Raw genomic sequence first — 1649 nt, 5'->3', positions numbered from 1 at the left:
TATGTAATATATTAGCAATAAGATAGGTATTATATGATTTACAAAGTATACACTTTATTATATATTAAAATATATATTTAATATATGCTATACTATATATTTATTATGCATTATGCTATATAGTTGAAGCTAAAACTCAAATCCTTTGGCCACCTAATGAGAAGGAAGGACTCACTGGAGAAGAGCCTAATGCTGGGAAAGATTGAGGGCAAGAGAAGAAGGGGACGACAGAGAATGAGGTGGCTGGATGGAGTCACTGAAGCAGCAGGCGTGAGCTTAAATGGACTCCAGAAGATGGTAGAGGACAGGAAGGCCTGGAGGAACGTTGTCCATAGGGTCGCGATGGGTCGGACACGACTTCGCAGCTAACAACAACATGCTATATAGTATTTTAAATATAATAAAGTAGCTTATTAAATATAATAAAAATAGTTCATGTTATACATATTACACAATTAAAATGTGTAGCAAATATCTATTATGTACAATAACACACGATAAAGTATATTATACTATACAAATATATACTTTATTCTATATTAAAATGAATATAGGTCATATGCAATAAATATTTATTATATATTCTTATTGTATGTCATGATACACAATGAAGCATAACATACATTTCAATATAATCTTAGTCTCTTGTTTTCCCTCCTCTCCTCCTTTCCCGATTCCCCTTGCTACAGGAAATGTCCTCGCCTTACGACCAGAACTGAGCCCAAAATTTCGGTTGCTAAGTGAGAAATTTGTTAAGTGAGTCTTGCTCCATTTTACGACCTTCCCTGCCACAGTTGTTAAGTGAATCACTGCAGTTGTTAAATTAGTCACACGGTTGTTAAGTAAATCTGGCTTCCCCAATGACTTGGCTTGTCAGAAGGTCGCAAAAGGGGATCGTGTGACCCCGTGACGCTGAAGTCGTCATAAATACGAGTCAGTTGCCAAGCTTCTGAAGTTTGAAAAAAACAGCCATAAGTCCCTTTTTTCAGTGCCGTTGTAACTGCGGATGATCACTGAATAAACCGTTTTAAGTTGAGGACTATTGTAGAGGGGGTCCTCGACTTATGACAGTTTTTTTTAGCGACCGCTCAAGGTTGCAACGGCACTGAAAAAAGTGACCGGTGACTGTTTTTCACCTTTACAACCATCACAGCATCCCCACGGTCACCTAATCAAAATTCAGGCGCTTGGCAACCGATTCATATTTATGACGGGTTGCAGCAACCCGGGTGTATGTGTGTGTCCCAGGATCCCCTTTTGTGACCTTACGACAAGCAGAGTCCATGAAGGAAGCCAGGTTCGCTTAGCAACCGTGTCACTAACTTAACAACCGCAGGGATTCCCTTAAGCCAGGGATCTTCAAACTTGACCCTTTTATGACTTGTGGACTTCAACTCCCAGAATTCCCCAGCCAGGCACGCTGGCTGAGGAATTCCGGGAGTTGAAGTCCACAAGTCCTCAAAGGGCCAAGTTTGAAGACCCCTGATAGAGACTTTAAGAGGAGTGGACTTCAACTCCCAGAATCCCTCAGCCAGCGTGCCTGGCTGAGGAATTCTGGGAGTTGAAGTCCACAAGTCCTCAAAGGGCCAGGTTTGAAGACCCCTGATAGAGACTTTAAGAGGAGTGGACTTCAACTCCCAGAATCCCTC

Source organism: Vipera berus, assembly GCF_964194415.1.
Source record: "Vipera berus genome assembly, chromosome: 7".
Lineage (NCBI taxonomy): Eukaryota > Metazoa > Chordata > Lepidosauria > Squamata > Viperidae > Vipera > Vipera berus.
This window is presented reverse-complemented; position numbering follows the sequence as displayed.